The sequence below is a fragment of the Gymnogyps californianus genome, chromosome 10 (genome assembly GCF_018139145.2).
Source record: "Gymnogyps californianus isolate 813 chromosome 10, ASM1813914v2, whole genome shotgun sequence".
NCBI lineage: Eukaryota > Metazoa > Chordata > Aves > Accipitriformes > Cathartidae > Gymnogyps > Gymnogyps californianus.
In genome coordinates, this window is record NC_059480.1 from 26614829 (window position 1) to 26635270 (window position 20442).

Consider the following 20442-nt stretch of genomic DNA (forward strand, 5'->3'; position numbering starts at 1 on the left):
ATTCATGACGTAAATGCTGCAGAAGGCAACAGGCAGAAGGTAATCCCTTTGGCAGGCATACCATCCCATTCGCAGGTCAAGATTTATGGCAGATGCTGGATGCACTAATGGTTATTTCCCTTCCGAGTGGTTCGGCACTGAGCGAGCTTCCCCCAGCTCACCCGGGCACCCCTTTCATATCGTCATTTCTCTTTCCCTTTCTTACCTGAAGCTATTCCTTCACTCTTCTCCTCTACCATAAACCTTAGTCGCAGGGACTCCCTAAACACCGCCTTCCCCCCGCCCCAACAAAAGCGAAATTTTAGCTTGTTTATTTTTTTTTCTGCCATTTATTCTCAGTGGTGAAATCCAAGTTTTATTTCTCCTGTGCTGAGCTGGGAAAGAAGCTTCTAAGAAACTATCCCACAAACCAAAATGCTCTCTCCCTCTGCATTGCATCCCTCTTTACGCTTCTTTCCAGCCTGACTCCTTACAAAAATCACACAGCCCGGGAGCTTCCAACATCTTAATCATTGCCTGAAATCCTGGGAGAGCTGCTTTCGCTGGAGTTTTTCCTGCAAAAGTTGGCATGAGCAGGAACACCCAGGCAGACCCAAACGGCAAAATAGCCTTCAGGGCTGTCCGCGCTGCTGAGCTCACCTCCTCCACAGAGCGTTCAATGGCAGCAAAGGGCATCCCAGAGCTCTTCCTATGGGAAAAAGAGGCAATGTATAGAAAAAAATGCTGGCTTTCTTATTAACGCCTGTTTTCTTTATCCAACTACCACACACTGTGCTGATTAAAATGACTCAACCATGCACACTTATTTCTTTTCAATAATTGAAAAAAACATAGATACCTCACAAAAATATAAACTTAATTGGTTTTTAGCAGGAATGTCTCAAAGGCTCTCATAATTAACCTGCAGATGAGGCATAGCCTATCAACCATCCTCTTTTAACCTCCAGACCACCCCAGCAGAGCAGGAGACGCCCGAGAACATCACAGGAGCTTTGCTCTCATGTTCTCAGGTACCTGCAAACATGCACGGCGCATTGCACGCCCTGAGACCCTCACCCAGAAACCTCAGCACTTGGAAGACACGGTGGAAGGTAACGTCTTCTATACTTCCTATGTGTGATAGCACTTAAATAAAGTTAAAAAAAAAAGTTTACCTACATCCCTTCAAAATACAAAACCAATGCAAGCCCTGACACTGTTCTCCTGTTAGATTTGACTTTTTCGGGAAGCGTCCCTGGACACATTCCTGTGATTACAGGTCTCGAGGCTTTGCCTCCATGTCACGAGCGTCAAAAACCTTGAAGTTAAAAACGTTTCTCGTAGCCCCCTCAATTTAGTTCAATAGAATAGTTCCTTTTCACTCGTAATTGAGTTGTCAGCTCGCAAAAAGACTTTCTGTGTTAACATCGCTGCATTTGATTAAAGCCACAATATTGCATGGCACTCGGCCACGGACGGGGCAGCGGCTCTGACTGACGGTCATGCTGACGTGTGCATGTTCACAGCTTTTTATGGGCTCTGACAGTGCTGGCCGGCCGAGGAGGAAAACATGACCAAAGGGGAGGACGAAATTTCCTCCTTCTCCTGCTGCTAGTTACGTTCGCTGAAGCTGCAGACTGAGCTTTTAGTAAGCAGAGCAGCCCACCTGTACAAATTTGTGAGGATGCTGTATCTGTGGTGAGTTCCATATTACCATATAAATCTGTTGTTCTCCCTGAAAGTCATTTAATTGTAAATCTCATTGCTTAACTTTCAGTAAGTAGCATGTTATTCCTAATGCTTTACGGTAGGTGATGCCAAATAGAAACATGACAATGAATCATTCTTCTTTTCTTCGGGCGGTGGCGGTGATTTTAGGGTGATTCTAATTAATAAGAAACATTCATATCTCATTTGTAGTTGCTCACAGTTTACGTTTTGTAAGGAGGAAGTCAATGCCGCAAACAAGACTTGAAATCATCACCCGGCAAAGTCAAGGAGATGTTGATCAGCCCCATAGTGCTCTGCCACACTCGCTACCCATGCAGAAAACTTGTTCCTCTTGCCAGCAGCTCCCAGCCTAAAAAATATTAATATTCATCAGAACTGCCACACTTGTCTACTGAAATTAATCAGTATATCATAATTAGCCAGAGCTTTGCACGTTTTAGCACACATTTTAATAATTCACAGAGAGTGACCTGAAGAATTTGAAGCCAAAAAAAGCAAGATACCAAAGGCTGCGTTTAAAGCGTGACATTTTGGCGTGTAGAGGCAGACGAGGCCAAAATGCAAATCCTTAAAGGCACTGCCTTCTCACAGACTCGCCAAAGGGCTGAGGCTGGAAGGGAGCCCTGGAGGTCCCCTTGCCCACCCCCTGCTCATGCAGAGCCACTCACACCAGGCTGCCCAGGACCATGTCCAGGTAGCTTGCGAATATCTCCACGGATGGAGACTCCGCAGTAGGACTTACCCAGGGACAAAGGTAAAAAATTGAAAGACCTCCCCAGGTTTGGTCCTCCGGAGCTCCCCGCTGGCGTTCATTCTCAGCCAGGCGGCTGTTTCACTTCTCACCGGCCTTTACCCGCATCCGGATCACATACATTTCCGTGACCTCTGAGCGACGGCTCCGTTACAGGTAACGATTCAGTGGTTCGATAGCAATTCAATCCAGCTGCAACTGTGCGTTTCCCTCCCTCCCACTTCTGGCTCCTCTCACCTGCGGTTCTCCCACAGAGCTGGACGACGCTGCGAACACCTCTGAGTCTCCTGCCATTGCACACCCCGCAGCACCCTCTCCTCTGCTCTGTGCAACGGATGCTAATGTCGTTCCCCAAAACCCAGGTACCTTTTGCCAGCTCAGGGAGGCCATGTTTATTGTGTGTAAGCACTTCACTTTTATTTAATAATGTTCCTTAGTCAAAGTTAATTGTTTTACGATCACAAAAACCTTTCCAACTTATTTGCAGCCGCAACTTTTCATAGCATCTCCGCTTATCCCCCCCAGACTTTTACCATTCATATGAGACTTGCAAATCTGCGGGGAATTTTGCACCAGACAAATTTTTTCCAAATTTCCAAAGGTGGTACCCTCTGACCGCCACTACCGGTGATAAATGATCCCCGTGGCCTTCTGCTCGAGCACCCAAATGCCAATTCCCCCACTGCACCCCGAGCGCGGGGCCATCACTCCTCCGCACGATGCCCGTTGCCAGCTCTAATGAACTGCCGTTGGCTCCAGCTCTGCTGCGATGGATGAGCTCCACCACAAAGACATGCCAGTTCGCTGCTCATAAACCTTCCAGCTGGATCCTTCTAGAAAATGGCAGCAAAGGGAGTCACACTACCGAGGATTTTTTCACTGTCTGCCCTTTCCCTGCTTGCTTATTGTTACTTCTGCTTTCAACGAAGAAAATAGGATTCTTTATGCTTTAGCTACGGTTTGATGCAGAGGATATGGACTTCTCCTGGTGCTGTGCACATGACAAGTGGAGTAAATTAATGGGTAATTCCCATTATTTGGCTCTAAACTGATTCTGGAACGAGAAAGAGATGAGTTGATGACTAGAATGATGAATAGATAGACAGGCTGATGCAACATTTTAGAATAAAGCAGGTTTACAATGAAATTGTCTTTGGCAAATAAATTTTCCCCAAAGCAGACAGAGGACTGGATTTACCTGTACTGGTTAGCACAGACATTAGCTGGTTTTGCCCCACCATTCTCTGCAAACATTATGGGGGAACAGACTGTATCGATGTATCTGTGAACTCCAAAATTTTGATTCTGTCAGAAAGTCCACTGAGCAAAAACTACATTATCTCACCAACACTCATGGAGCTATGCTTGCTGATGCTGTCTGAGGATCTCGTCCTGGGAGACTGAAATTAATATGAACAGGTTCTTGTAAAGAAGTATAAAATCTAACCTGTTGGAGGGTCTAAGCCGTTAATATTTTCATTTCTTTATTTCTGGAATGGTTTTTTTTTTTTTTACCTCTTTTTCAAACAGTGAGAAAAACAATATTAACTTGTCATTACTGATAGTAAAATCTCACACTGATAACTTTACGTGACATCCCTTAATCTCTTTGCTTGAAAACAAATTCTACCTTTGCTTACCTGTAAGTGGATTAATGTTTTCAAATGTGTCCATCCGTCAGGAGTTTTCAGACTTCGGGGTTGAATATCTACAACAGCACGAAAGCGAGATTAAAAAGTAGGCTGTAAATTTAGGGAAAGAACTGGGCACTTCTGAAAACTTTCTTCTTTCCCTTTGAGGCATCTATTTTCAGGGGTAATCCTGCTTCGCTGTCGGGAAGATCAGAGCTGCCTTCTCTCTGATAGAGAATTGCCCCAGGTAGTTTGGGATGTGGAAACAGATTAGTTGTGTGAGTAAAGTGTGCTCAGCCCTCACTTGAGTATGATTGTACGATAATGGCATGTTTTGGCACTTCTGACAGCTGAGGTATTTCATTAAAATAACTTTTGAATTCAAGTAACTTCGACCATTAAATTCAGTGTATTATTTACTTCCCAGTTAGAGCTGACGCAGATCTCAGCAAGTCAGGTGTTACTGCATCATTTTGCAATTATTTCTCTTGACAGGTGGAAGGTGGCTTCACGCATGATAAATATTTAGTGACTTTTTTTCTCTTTTCATTTGATTACATCATCGTTCTGCTTGATAGAGAGACTGATCTCTGCCAGAAGCCAGACCATCACTCTTTGGACTCAGAGTCACTAGAACTTTTCGAGCAGGAGCTCCAACCCTTGGCCAGGCTGTCCAAAACTCCCTGCTTCCCTCGTCTCACCCCCGCTTCCCCCAGTGCCACCCATCAGAAACCAGAAGCCGATCTCTGCCAACAGTCATTTTTCCTTAAATGTTTTCAGCTTCTCCTCTGTATTAAAAATGAGAAATGTGCGACAGCGATTAAAACATTTTCACCTTTCCTTTGCAGTCTTTGCTTAGACTTTGATTTTATTCTTTCCACAGTAGTTTATGCTTCTAGTGAGGATCTGATTGTCTCCTTTGCAGCAAATGCAGGTGCAGGTTTGTGCAATGTTCACTTGGTGGGTAGACAAGCTCCTGCTCCCTCCAGAAGCCAGCTCAGCATTTTCACACAGAACAAAGCCCATTTCCAGCAGTTTTAAGACATTTTGAGGTTTTCATGGCATCCCTAAGATACCACTAAAAATGAAGTAACTTCAGAGCTCCTGAAGTGCAAAGGCTCATGCCTTGGTGAACACGATTCCCCAGGGAACATGGAAGAGGTGCCCTGCTGGGACCCTTGTGCCAGGGTGGAGCAGACCACAGCCGACGTCTTTGGATGCTGATTGTTCCCACATCAGAAGGACGGCTCTCACCACATGATTGGAAATGATCCTGCTACAGCATTAGCATCCTCAAAATTTCCATCTCCATCCAGAGGCACACAAGCCACGCCAGCAGGGATTGCACTGGTTGATATGGGTGCCTGATAGCGGAACTGAAAATCAGCTTGGTGGCTTTATTCAGTGGCTTATAAAAAAATAACTGGCCCATGTCTGTCTGCAGTACCAGATATCCAGGTCAGGATGACGGGCTCCTCCTTCACTGCCTCGCTGGCCCTATTTATCCTCCATCAGATCCACATATCAAAGCTGGCTTCAACTGGCAACAGGATTTCCACGTTAGTCCAGTGCTGATCTGAAAATAGGAAGGTAAGGAAAAATAGAACAGAACAGCAGGAAATAATCTAAACTGAGGAAAATAATGCGTATGAACCTGGGAAAGGAAAGCAGCGGAGCACACCAGTTAGCAGGAGCCTTTATCACAGCGTGATGCAGCTGGAGCAATAAGTCCCAACAGTCATCTTAAACATCACATTCCCGACCAGCTCCATTTCATTAGTGACATCCAGCAACTTTTTAACAAGCTCAACAAAGAGGGACACAGGCTGCAATCACCTGCACTGCCCTTCTGGAGAAAACTGATGTGATTTTCCTTGCCAAAGTTCCCTGGTGCCTTGAACAACCGCAGGCACTGAGGCTCCGTCCCGTGCTGACGGGGGTGTGGGGACCCTACAGCCATGGTGGGACCGGCTCGGCTCAGGCTGGGGGAGCATGGTCCCAGCATCCTTCTGCATCACCTGCCACAGCATGGAGTCCTCCTAGACCTGGCGTAGGTTGATCACATCAAACAAGCGAGGGCAGGTAGAAATACCATCAGATGATGGGCAGCTGCAAAGAGAAGGAAACTGCACATACATATACTGCTTGCTCTTTTTTTTTTTTGCATTTTTTTTAAATAAATGAACCCTCAAACCATTGACTAGCACGAAGGCAGAAGAGTCACAACTTGGTCCACATCCCAAACCTGGTTAATAGGATCTGAACTGAAACGCTGTCAGCCAACACAGCCATTCGCTGCGAAACAGCTAAATGCCTAGCAACGACTTCCAGCCTGCAAAGCACGAGCTGAAGGTGAAGAAAAGCTGGAAGAGTCAGATATGCTGCTAGAAAACTCAGGATCAGGGGAGAAGCTAAACGTGCAGCCAGCTACGCGGCGTCTACCATGTGTAGCTACATCCGAGAGCGATGCAGGGACCCGAGCGTGGGCAGAGCCTCTGCAGGGAGCGGGGAAGGAGATGGAGATGCAGCAGGGGCAGCTGCTACTTTCTTGTTTGCAGGACGGGATGGGTTTTTAAATACTAAAAGACAGACGAGGCCGCGTCAGCACTTCTCGAATTTGGGGCGAGCGCATGTTTTGCAGTCACCCGCGTCTGCAGAGCTGTTTGGGTAAAGGACAAGGGCTCTCTCTGGATAAAACAAGCTGCTTGCAGCACACTCAAGATCACAAAATCAGAGAAGAAAAGGACTGCAACCCCCAGTTTTAAGGATATGCCACTGAACAACAGGCTTATACTAGACAGCAGATCAATTCCTATTTAAAATTGGTGTAAATCTAGAGAAAATCCCTTCTAATTAATAGCATGTTCTGGATCTGCCCCAGGATAAAAGAGTGAATAAAGCCTGACCCATCATCATGGATTTAGTTTGTCCCAGCAGTGGCTCCTGAGGCCAGGGCAGTTTGCTCCAGCTACGAGTCTTCCCCTCGTGCTTTTCTTGTCTACAGGATTTGGCAGTAGCGTGCTGAGAAGATACCTCGTTATTAGTAATCATTATACCCTGGGCTGCGGTTTTATTCCTAAGAGACCAGAAAAGGCTATCCAGCTATCAGCGATGTCCGTCTCCTTCCCTGAGAGCATGCTAAATCTTTGCAGAAAAATAATATGCTATTAAACATGACATTAACTAAGTGAAGGATAATCATTACTTTCTCCTATGTTGAGAACTTTGAAGATCTCTACCATATGTTTGGGCTTCCCTCTCTCTTATAACTCAACAGTAAAAACCCTGCATAATTTACAAGTGCTAATAAAAACGCATAACTGTTTTCATAATTGTTGGAAAGTTACAGCACAATCAAATTTACAGCACAATCAGATCATTGAGGGAGAAACAGTTTCACAGCAATTTTTGATGCTGGCATTTCCATTTTTAAAGTTACGTTTATCATAACTTTATGCGTTTTTATTGTAATGGATGAGCATGTCAAAACTCTATGCTAATGTAAAATTGCTAGCATTCCTTTTTCTGCTTTTTAGGAGTAAAATTTTTGTTTGACATGAACAAATTTATTACTTTATTATTCAAAGCCCGATCTATTTAAAGCGGGCAGAGGTGAACGTTTGGCATTTTTGTCCTAGATTTTGCAGGAAGTTGGGGGCTTTTTCATGTGAACTTACCAAGCATCCTTCCCACGGCACAAGACATAGCTTTTGCCATGTTTTTCTCAAGTAGAGAGATTTTGAATCTACTTTTTAAAAAAATACTCTGTAGCTGCATTTCCTCTTCCTAGTATGTTTTGTTTCCAGCTCACACAAGTTCTGTAGCTTTATATTAAGTCCTTCAACTCAGACAAGAGGGGAATGGGAGACCTGCTCCTTCACACCAGCACTTATGTGAATAAACACATGGAGCTATTTCTCTGACATTCCCCAGCCCAGGGACAGGATCAGAGTTGCAATATAAACAACATTAATTTGTACAAGATAATAGATTCAAATTCAGATTACAAGTGTATATTAATGGCAAAATAAACCACATCAGTTTGCAGGAATGTTAGAATTATTTAGCATTATAGCGTTAGATATTTCTACTGAAATGCTGGTGGTTTTGTGGAGCGAGGTCGTTTCTGTACAGGTGAAGTGACCACGCCAGGGTGATGGGAGCCTCCAGAAGAGAAGGGAGGTGGTGGGGAGTGGGTGGCCAGGTTGTGCGTGGCAGGAGGGGTCAGCGGAGGTAAGCATCTCCACACGCGCATACGGCCACACAGGGCCGGGGCTGCAGCACCACGTCACTCCGGGCAAAACAGGGTTGGATGTCAGAAATCGCCCATTTCTGGAAAGCAGAGCCGCATGTGAAGGTGTAAGGGGGCTGTTCAGCTGCCTACACAACGCTTGATCGCTTGGTGATAAAACTTCAAACAAATCAATAGCTGGTGAAAAAGACCACAAACTGCAAAAGCAGAAATGTTTCCCAAAAAAAATCTGCAAGGGAGACATTCTGGCAGGGTGATGCAGGACTCCTGCCCTGGACACCCACCGCTTTGCCAGGGTCCCAACCAGAAAGCCCGTCGTAGGCTTCAAATACTCCAAAATATCATGCCGCATGTAAACGAAGAAAGAACAGACTCCTTTAGGATCAAACCAGAAAGGAAACCCCACACCAAAGGTGCACATGAGAGCCTCACTGATGGCTGCAGATAAAATCCCGAAGGAGAGAAAAGAAGTTAATTATGTCCAGAATGTCTTACCAGGGACAAAAGAGGTGACATTGATCACAACAGCTATATCCCAAGTTCCCAATGACCGACACGCACCTCCTCACTATGGGAAACAGCGCAAAGTTAACGCTCAGCCAAACAGCACACCAATCTCAAACAGAAACTGCACGCGTTAAAAAGCAAATGCAGTCCACACGTTATGCCGAGAGCATGTCTTTCAGCCCCTTATCTTCATATGGTTTCTCCTGCTTTTCAAGAAAAAATATGTAAAGAAACTGCTCCCATTGCGTAGGAAATGTCCCCAGGCTGGGCTGCCGCTCCGTCCGTGGGATCCAAGTGCCACCTTGTGCTCACATGCTGCATTTCAGGGGAGCTTTTCCCCTCCCATATTCATCAAAACACCAGCTCCTAGATGCCATGGAAATGCTTGTAGAGGGCTTTGGGTCTTTTAACGCCGAATTAATTGCATATTGAAATGCCAGCAAAGCCATTTAATAATAAATACAGCTGCACATTTTACAAACGTGAACTGCTTACGCAATAAATTTATGCTGCTTACCTTGCGCGACCGCTGTAAAACCCTCTTCCATCCCAACTCCTCCTGTTGGATGCAGGTGTGCCCGTGCTGGTCATCTCCATCCTCATTGCTCTACCCTCTACAAGAGGCTGCCTCTCTGTAATTAGAGTTGTGTGAAATTTTTGTTTTGCAGGCAGGAATTAGGGGAAGGCAGAGGGAGTTGGTAACTGTAGGTTTGGAGAAAAATTATGGTTTTAAAACAATGAACTGCTCAGGAATTAAAGTCAGATTTCCTGGAAAGGCACAGCTGAGATAAATTAAAAACTGGGAAAAGTTGAAGTGTTCATCTTGAGATGTTCGTAATGGTATACAAGAAAAAAAATCATTTTAAAGCTACATTTTAAAGGGAAAAGAGACAGAAAACTAAATCAGAGTTCAGTTTTTCAGTAGGGATTAAAGGAAATACTTTAGTCAACCCCAGATGATCATATTTCTGGTTTTCAGTTTTGCCAAAATACTAGCCTATAACTATCCTGGAACAACAGATTATTTCCTTCAGTGTGGACACCAAACCTAAAAATACCTTTGTTCTCACAGCACTAATAAACATAGGCATTTTCTGATGTCTATTCTTCTCTCTTTATATTGAGTATGAAAATCCCCTTGTGCTCCACATGGTCAGAAGTGGTTTCAGATGCCATACATACACATGCATGGACCCGACAGCTCATCCTCCCGCCTCCCCCACATGCAGTATTGTGAATGTTATTACTGTATTTTTAAGAAATCAATGTAGAGCACAAAACCTTTCCTCCCTAGCTTACTGTAGAAGTTAAGACATCTTCCACATTCATTATGTTCATGGGGCCCATGTCCATCATCTTCGATGACCCGCTGGCTCCAGGGGTGCCCGCCTGGGCTCAGCCAGCAGCCGTGGGCATCAGAATGACAACCCCAAATCAGAGTTCCCTTTTCCCCTCAAATTTCTGATAAAAGTTATCACTATCTTATGAATGAACTGAAAACCTAATGCTCTGACCAAGTGCACAGAAATGCTATTTTTGGAAGAAGTGCAGTAACATGCAGGTATATATACCCTCATTTATCAGGCAACCTCTCTGCTTGCTTATTTACAGTGGATTATTTAACAAACTATCGGAAAGGTCTTAAATACAGACATGCATCAAATCCCTCTCCAGAAGAAGGACAGGAAGGCACTGAGACTGATGTCAGGACAGAGATCACTGCATTATGTTCTTACGCCTATGTCATGCATAACAAGAGATCAGAAGATGTTCATGGTCCCTTTTTACTTCAAAACCTATTAATAAATTTATTAAAGTTTCAGATTTATGGAAAAATAAAAGAAAACGAACACAAATGAAAAAACTATGGAAAAACTATTCACTACGTACGGTCTCATAAAGTCATAAAGTCTCCTGAAAACCATCGGCAGTTATATATTTTGGGGTAGGACCATTTCTCGAAGGGTACAAAATTTGTCCTTCGGGCTGAGTCACCTGGAGTCCCACCCCTTGTGCAGACGCTTGTATTTTTGCTTCTACGGCTTTGTCTTTTTATGCACCCGCAGTCTGCAGCTACAGGCAGTAGAGCGCTTTTACCAAGCACAGTGCTATGTCTCAGCGTATCACGCAAGGTTTGGGCCAAGACCTACTGAAATAAATGGAAAAGCTCCCTCTGACTTGCGTGGGTTTTGCATCAGGTGCATGTCTCTGTACGTTTCCCAAGCTCCCAGACACGGCTCATCTTTTGTGACCCCAGCAAGCCTTTATTCCCTCCTCAGATCAGGTTTTCTGCTCCCGATAATACAAGATCAACAGGCAAAACTCCACTGAAAGAGCCATGTAACGTCGATGTTTGCTTTCAGACACAAAGGCACCTTTCTTGTAAAGAAACAGCACTTAGAGTTGCATCCGACTTCATCTCAGGTCAGCAACGATATCCCCATAAAATTGGCACCTCGCCCTGGGAGCGAGCGCAATGCCTTGAGAAGATGAGGGAGCTGGGGAATGGGTGATGGCAATCAGACTAGCAGTTACTTATCAAAAGAGAAGAGCTTTTACTGTTATTTTTCCACATCTCAGGAACTCTGCTCATATTTATCAGCCAAGCTGTTAAACACAGATGCTGTGACCCTCCCTGGGCTCACACGGGGCACAGAAGGAGCATGAGAGCCATGTAGATATACACAAACACCCAACAGTGGGGTAAGAGATTCACCATAGCACTGGGCCCGGCAGTGGCACAGAATGGGAAGATGAAAAATCATTTGAATAAAGGATATTCAGACTGAATAGGAGAGAAAGAACAATAATATGAATAAGTCCGGAAAAACAAAAGAGTTCCCATTGTCTGGATGCAACGAGTGGAAGAGTGTACAATGGTTTGTGCACTGACATGGGAACGGATGAGATTAAATAATAAAGTCTTCAGCGTTGGTTACAGAAGTTATACTGTCTACAGAAGTTACTGTTATTTCTGTTCCACAGTTACTGTACTTGCACTGGATAGCTTTTTTTTATCTTTGCTAACTTATGTCTTGATGGCTTAGTCGGACCGAGCAGGTCCTAGACCACATGCAATATCTAAGAGTCAGGATACGAACCCGTTCCTGGGCATTCAGCTAGTGCGGGAGCATGATGCAAAATCATCTCTCGATATACCTTTGACTTCGATGAAGGTGGGTCAAGTTAAGAGCATTTCAGACTGAAAAAACATCCAACTTCATACCTTACTGATTTCTTCACTCCTAATTGAAAACATAACGCATAATAGGTATGCTACAGTTCTACAAAATTACATCAAGACTAGTAGTAATAGGTCTATAAGAAATAATTAGCAGAAATAAAAAAATTAAGTGAATTTGAAATCCGCATATATGAAAATATGCCACATAGAATGTGCTCTACTCAGATGCAATTTCTTTGCTGTTTCTCCCTGCTCTACATACTGTTTTCTCTCATTTTGTATGTATATAAAGAATAAATCCCTAATTTTACTTATCCATAACTGATAGACTTTATAAACTATCAGGTATTGCCCTGTTTTCCCATCAGTAAGGTCAGAACAACCTGGAATAATCAAATTTCCATAAAAATCCCATTGAGGTGCCCTTCCTCAGTGGCCTCCAGGAGCTGCAGGTCTGGGCAATAGCATTTCATTCAGCGGAGCTAAGATAACGCAGACTTACCAGAGATCTTTTCCTTTTTCTTTCCCTATAACCTGAATGAAATTAGACTGAAACCAAGGAAAGATTTAAAATAGAAATGAAGACAAAACTGCAAATTGTTTTCGCACAGGCTTCATTAAACATGCAAGTCACTAAGTAATAATTGTTGGAATAACGTCTGTTAAAAGACCAAACACAACCAAAGACCTACAGCTACTGCACATTTTTCAAGAAAAGGTATCTGTAATGTTTGCTTTCAAACACTTTAATCTTTTACCTCTGCAGAAAAGATGTTTTCTCTCCGTGTACATACCCAGTACAATAATAAACCTTTCCATCTTGGAAAAAAAAGTCTTACAATTAGTCCTCAATCCTTTTAATAGTCCTTCTAAAGCAAACGAAATCTCTGGCGATTAAAGTAGTACTTGTTACTCGCTTTGCAAGGTCACAAACGCGAGTTGGGTTAATGGCAATTAACCGCCGAAGAATGTGCGTTTCCAGTGCGTTTGTTTACGTGTCTGTGTGTGCATTTCCAGGGTGCGCGTAACTGAATATTTCCGATGCGGATGCCCTCTCCCGATGAAAAATCAGGACAAACGTTTGAGAATCCATGAACACGCTGAACGGCATTGATTAGTGCAACAGCACTTGTTATCCGCTTTCTTTGAGCGGCACACTGAGTTCATTTTTGGTAATAATAATCCCATCACTCCTTTACAGAGAACAGGTGCCCCAGATACGTTTCTTTCTATTTTCCTCCTAATTCTGCCAAAATGAAGCTCCACGGTATCTGCCTCTGCGTCGGAGTGACAGACTGACAGGTGGTGTCAGCGAGGTGCCTAACAACTGCGAGATTTGTTTGTCTTTTAATGGAATTCAATAAGGCATAAAAAGCAAGACAAAGCAGCAGCATGTGCAGCTCGAGGAAACCTTTGGCAAGTCAGCCTTGCAAAATGCAAAACCCCCGAATATTTTGATTAGGCAATAAAGAGCATTGTCTATACAGTTGTCTTTTAACGTGCTGTCACCTGATTATTTATCGCCTCTTGGGAAGTGGGTGCTACCAAACGCACACGTTGTGGTTTATGCTCAGCGATCTTAAGCATAAAGCCTCATGGAGGTTAAAATGAGGTAAAAAAAAAATAAGACTTCAGCCACTTTAGCACAGAGCTTTGGCTCAGCATCTAGCTACCAGTCCATTCAAGCGTTTGTTTTGCATAAAGAAAACGCTGATTAAAAAGGTAATAACTCCTCCTTTCAGCCTTCCACAAGCTAATTGACAGTAATAAACTCTAGTTCATAACCATATGGCTTTCATTGTAAATAAAGGAAAAAAGCAGCAGATAACATTATCTGTCTACTTGAAAATAAAAGAAAACTAAATTACAAGTGTTCCTGCATAGTCTTAATATTCTCAGGACTAATGAGCTTCCAGTTATTTCATGTCACCTGCAAGAACACTCCAAAAGGGACAACGTCCAGCAGCGGTTCCCATGCCTGGAGATCGGCCATGCACACAGGCGTTAAGGGTATAATGGCACAAGCATTTGGCAGCACATAAATGCAGCAGTTTGTTGCAGGAAATGAAGATTTCTTTTCTCCTCCGTACAACAAAATGGCACGGTCCTTCCCCCAAAAACATTTCCATTTCTAGGGCGTATCGGTTCCCCTTCATCCAGCTATTCCCTCCATGCATCTGCAAAATCACGTGGCTCTGCTCGGGGTTTTGCTCACAGGATGTTGCTCACAATGTTGTTGTAGTCACAACCCATGATGGGTTCCGGCACCGTTTTAATCCCGCCTGCCAGAAGGGTCAGAAATTCAGGCGACTGCACCATGCCCTCGGTGAGTTGGATGGATCGGGCAGACAGGGACAAACCCAAATGCCGTCGCCCTTTCACCAGGCCAGCCTTCAGTTCCAGTTAAGGTTGTATGTAACACGTTGACACGTGAAAAAAGAAAATCCTATTTTACCTTGCTGAACAGTCCAATTTACCACTATATTTGTTCTGTCTGTTCCTAAAGGTTAGATTTTCACATGAATTAATATTCTAATAAGGGAAAATCCTAACACGTTGTCAAAGCTCGATATTCTTTGATATCAGGATGTCAAACAAGATTATAAATACTTTTTCCCATTATCTATTGCTTTTAAGTCTTTTTTTTTTTTTTTTTTTAAGTAAAATTCACGTTTAAACTCCAAACTATCAGTTGCTCTTCCCACCAAAGCATTAAGGGTGGACAGGAATCAGCAGCTGCATTCAGTCTTGTGAAGGGAACCTGTTTCACGGGAAATCAGTGTATTCTCTGAAGGAAAGAATGGATGAAAAGAAGAAACCTGCACAATAGATGGTAAAGAAAACCCTTGTTATTCCTAATACATAGCAGACCTTGTTCAATAGCTTGCCTGTATGAGAAGTTAAATGCGACCTTTGTGTTTCTGCCAAGGTCGGCAAATGCTGGTCGTGCAAGTTAAAGTTGCCTGGGGTCTTTTTTACCTTACACAGCAAAAAATTCGTTTAAGAAATCTTAAAACTTCCAAAAAAAGAAAAAGTGCAAGTTGAAATGTTTGGGCCAGCTCTACATCACTTTAATTTTTCCCTACTCTGAGATCCGTCACTTGGGAATCCTTTCTTTTCAGGGTTGGAAATGCAAGTCTGTACAGATTTTGGAAGGTGCTTCCCAAGGACACGATCCTGCCCGGGACTCTGCTCCAAGCCAGCCCTGTCCTCCATCATCTGCCTGAGCTTCAGGCCAGCGTTTATCCCCCTGGAAAAAAGGGAACAATTCCTGTGTTTAAGTCTGTTTTCAGCACAGAGAGAAGCAGTACATGAATAACTGACCGGTTAGGAATCTGCCAAGTTTTCTGTGCTTTTTACTATCTGCGTAAAAGTGATTTATCAAAGCGCAAACAGAAAAATGGGCAATTTAATCAGACAACTTTCACCATCGTAAAAATTGGATAGGACAACTTGCATGGGAAAATAAGAACCTCTAAGTGATATTGCTCATCCCTCAAGCTTACCCTGACCCAAACCCTTTTTTTAAGGTTCAGAAAAGTCTGATAAAGCGGTTATTTTTATTCGTCATGCATCTTTGCACTTGCAGGTTCTGGCTGAGATCAGATGATGACGAGCTGAAATACCATGACAGGACGTTACTGTGGACTGAAATAGAAGTACCATCGCTTTTTTCTGAGAGAGGTGGTTATCATAAGGTTGCAAGCCTAATTCATAGTTACAAGAGATTTGGATAAGCTTGCAACAGGCAAGAAAGCTTTCGGGTGCCTGCTACTACCTCAAGTGAATCTGAATTCAAAATTTGCAAAGGCACACCTAGGGTTTCTTACTATAAAATTGTACAGCATTTTTATTTTCGACTCACCATCAAACTCCATGGATGTGCATCTTAATTAGAACCGGACTTCAGAAATCCATACCTGGAGGAAAAGAAAATACAGGCAGACACTCCTATCACTATATGATATCAGGCCTTTGGATAATGATGCTTTCATGGGAGGCTTTATCATCACTTCCAGAACATTTCCGAGGTTGTTCCTTCTCTTGACCTTGGCTCTAATAAATTCCTCTTATCTGTGCCTTACAATCATTTCCTTCTTTGCCTATTGCAATCCCATCATTTATGGGCTTCCTGTTCTCGGGGAGAGGGGGTTATAACTCAGCCATAAAATTTTCCTCCAGCTCAGCCATAGACCAGATTCTCAGCCTGAAAACAGTTTTAAAGAAATAGTAAAGAAATTTGTAGATGTTTTAGGTTAAAGTTTACTAGCTTCAGAAGTATTTTTTTACTTCTGTAACTCAAAGGTGGCATTGATTTTTTTTTAATGAAATCATGCAAATCAGCTAAGTTTTTTTTAATAATAAATTAAATTTGAAAACATTAGATCAAAGGTAAACCCTGGAAATCCATTTGTAGGTTTTCTTTTCTTCAGACAGCACTTCATATTTCCCTGTTACATTGCCTTTGTATTGAGATAATCAATACTGAGGAACAGTTGGGAAGAAAGCTTAGCAGCATTTATGACAAAGACCAGATAATATTTTTCCACTTGAGCATTTCCATATGGCTCAGAAGGACATGATATTTAGACACAGTTGGACAAATCCTGATCTGTTACCCTGTGGAAACATTCACTGGTGTGCTTGAACTCCATCCCACCTGCTCCGGGACGCTGCCACCTCCATCAAGTCGCTCCCCGGTGATGTGCTATTTCGAGCGCAAAGAGAGGAACATATTTTGCTCTTCCAGGACTTAGTTCTCTTCATCTGAAAACTGGGGGAGCTGGGTTTTGTTTTCAACAAAGTTCCTTTTTTTTTTTTTGCAGTACATTTAGAGGCAATCTGTAAACACTGACATGTTCACAGGCTGATCCCGCGGTGCTGCCTGCCATCTGCAATCGTTATTCCCAGCTCAGAACGGCCTTTGTTTGCAGCCCTGTTAGACTCAATGGGTCAGATGTAACCATAACATGCTGGGTCTCTGTTGCTCTCCTGATTTGCAGTATTGCCAGCTTTATTGCTAGCTTCGTGCAATATGGTGTTTTGCTCAAACATCTTCTGGAGGAGTTGTGTCACAGTGGAAGGGTGTCAGTTCATATTTAAACAAAGTCTAACCCGCAGGGTGATGGGGAAAAGACTGAAAATCCAAACCCTAAAGGCTAAAAACCTGAAGCTATTTTAATGTCCAATAATTAAAAACTAATTCTCATGATTTTTACGTAAGTCTGATGATACAAAAAGCATTTTCCATGTGTTTGAACATTTACAATCGTAGAACAGCCCAGGCTGGAAGGGACCTTGGAAGATCATCCAGTCCAACCTTTCACGGGAAATAGAGCCTAGGTAAGATTTTCTAGCACCTTGTCCAATCACATCTTGAAAACCTCCACTGATGGAGACTCTCCACCATTTAAGATTAGCAAAACAAAATGATTACCAAAGCGGAGAGGTACGCTTTTGATTAGGTCTTTGAAGATGGTATCACGTTGAAGTGATGTAATACTGTAAGGACTTGTCAAAAGTGCTTGTTATACCAAAGTGAATTCTGTTCAAAACCCAAGAAAAGAAAATGGGATTGAAATGAAAACTTAGTGGATATAGGAAACATCATTGTCTGCTCAGGTATATAACATGGAGAGGAAAGCATAGAATGGGGTGCTAGTAGAAAACAGGAGACTAAATTAAGTAAAACTTATGCTGACTACACATTACATACATTTCTAACCATGGCATTTAGAGCAGTTAGCCTGTTCCACAGCTTGATCTGTACCATTGGTGCTACATAAGTACTCCTTTACTAATGGCAGTTGCTGTAAGTATCTGTGTGTGTAGACCAAATACCTTAACTTCCGTATAGAAGAAAGTCTCCTTATTATTGGTGGAGTTTTGGTAGTATGAAAAGAGAACTTTTTTTTCCTTGCAGTAGGAATAATGTACAAGCTTCACTCCTACTATAGAAAGAACTAATTTTACATTGAAGTACACAAGCTTGCTAATTAGTTTTTAAATGTTGAATATTATATTCTATTTCTTGATTGGACACTTTACAGAGTAGAAAACTTGCTAATGTTTAAGCGTAGAAACCTCTTTCTGTATTTATTTCCATTATTTGGATTAGATTGAGTTTAGATTTGAGTCTAAAAAAAAATCGTAATGATTTCAAATGGATAATTTGAAATCTAGCCACTTTTTCACTGGAAGCACTATACATCCTGCATTTCAGGATCATTAGAGGCTCAAGAAATGACGCATCAGAAGCTAAGACTTGGACTGTATTCAGTCACAGATCCATGAACAAGCATTGTTATTTTTTGTCAAAAACTCAGTCATAATTTCCTTTGAGCAGATCTCAACAGTCTTTTCTCCATTTCATCCCGTTCTCCGGTGTAGCTTTTATGGGTTATGTCAGTCAGTCCATGCTGAAGTTTAGAAAGCGAGTTTCTGTAGCTAAAGCAAAAGAACACAAACACATTCCCATGCTGAGCTGAGTACAAGAAAAATACAGCCCAAGGAACTTTAATAAAGAACTGTGCTCCAAAATCATTATTTTTATATTTAACTAGCGCTTCGTACTGTCATTAAAAATTTAGGTCAAGCACATGATGTCCAAAGGTTCTCAAGTAATACAAGGATAAAATTATCTGCCAGTAATTTATGTCCACCAGTGGGTAGCAGCAGGTAGCAGTTAATTGAAAAGTGGCTTATCTCTAATTATTCTTCTATATTCTCCTTACCAGCCATATTAGAGTGAATACACAAAAAACATACTCAAATACTGTTGAATCTGACGTAAAAAGAATATTCGAAAACGGTGATACTCTTATTTTAATCCATGTTTTGCACAAGAAGCTCTGCAAAATCCTTTTTTTTATGCTATATACATGATGTTTTCCGAGATATACACAGGACTACACATTTCATGATGTTGCTCCCACAAAATATAGAATTTAATTCAACTCTGCCTTTTTTGTTTCTACTATTCTACTTTCTGAGTTAGATTCTTTCTGGTTTTTTTCTGAAAAGAAAAAAAAAATGTGGGTTTATGGCTTGAGGTATCGCAGCTAGTTATGAGTAACTCAGAGATGCTCCACAGCCTCTAAAACTACAAAACTATTCTTGGCCTTTCTGTGAATTTCTTTGGAGACTGAGGACATTTTGATCCATCAGCAGCAGATGGCCCTTAGCTACAGAAGTGATACCGACACAGAGTTTCACATTTCATTATTGCGAAGTTCAAGTCTAAGAAATTGCTTTTTTCCTTGTTAGGAAGAGCTATAGCTTCTTCTTAACCACACTAGCCCCAAGACCAACAGTATATCACTTCATTACAGCTGCTCCTTCGTTCACAAGGTTCAGTTTCCAGAATATACTGCCCACAACGACAACAGCATTTTAATGTTGTCTTGGCATCTCTGCACTGGGGAGAGGTGGCGGCAGCCGCCTGCAACCAGGGAGCAGCTCTTGAATGGCCTCTTGTTTGCCAAATGAACATGACAAGATGATGTGGGACCTTCTCAATTAGGAAAATGCCTTATGAGTGGCACATAGAGCCCTTCATCTAGCAAATGCTTAGAAACAATATAGGAAAATTTTCTGTCTGTTGAAGTAAGCTGCACAGCTTTTTCTGGAAAAAGGAAAAGAATCAGCAAAATCACCAGTAAAGCAAAAGATCAGCTAAGAAAACCACCACCAAGGCAGCTCTGCTTTTCCCCACACCAGTTATGTGAACGTTTTATCTCATCCGACAAGCTGGAGAGAGGAAACTGCCTTAATTATACCAAGCACTTTTCTTTTCAGCATCTCTCGAACACGTCCTCCAGCCAGGGCTGCCCCAGGAAGCCCCTCTGAGATCCTCCCATGCTCCGGTGTGGCCGTGGCTGTGGCTCAGCCCCGCTGCCCTCTTTGGTGTCAGCAACGAATCCCCCCGCCTGACTCGATGCGCTATGCACTGCCTAATGTTGGAGCAAAAATACCGCTCTGTAAAAGGCAGAGAGATTTCCCCTCCCATGCTGAGGGAGAGTTCCCAGGAGAACAGAATCCCAATTAAATGTGGCTTTTCTTTAGTGGATCTGTTTGAACGTAACCTTTTCAGGTTAAGGACCGCTACCGGAGCTAAGTAAAACTCTTTATTCTCAGACTGCAAAAAGAGAGCAAAATTTTGCAATGGCAAACTTCGACGCTTGCTGAGCAAACACTAAGAGAGGGTCTGAAAACCCTTGTAGGTTTCTAACTAATATTTGCATCCAGAACTCCATTTCATGGTAGCCAAACGGTCTTGCACTTTTCCTATACCTGTTGATTACATCTGGTAGCATAAATAAACAGATTTTTCCCATCCATACATATATATATATAAAAGCGCTTATCTCAGATCAGTATCTCTCTCGATTCATATCATGACGGATTC